Below are 248 nucleotides of genomic sequence, written 5' to 3' on the forward strand. Positions count from 1 at the left end.
GCTGGCATATTGAGTGCAACACTTTCACAGCATCATCTTTCAGGATTTGGAATAGCTCAACTGGAATTCCATCACCTCCACTAGCTTTGTTCATACTGATGCTTTGTAAGGCCCACTTGACTTCACATTCCAGGATGTCTGGCTCTAGGTCAGTGATCACACCATTGTGATTATCTGGGTCGTGAAGATCTTTTTTGTACAGTTCTTCTGTGTATTCTTGCCATCTGTTCTTAATATCTTCTGCTTCT

The sequence above is a fragment of the Bison bison genome, unplaced genomic scaffold, assembly GCF_000754665.1.
Source record: "Bison bison bison isolate TAMUID 2011002044 unplaced genomic scaffold, Bison_UMD1.0 scf7180017864181, whole genome shotgun sequence".
In the NCBI taxonomy this organism is placed as follows: Eukaryota; Metazoa; Chordata; class Mammalia; order Artiodactyla; family Bovidae; genus Bison; species Bison bison.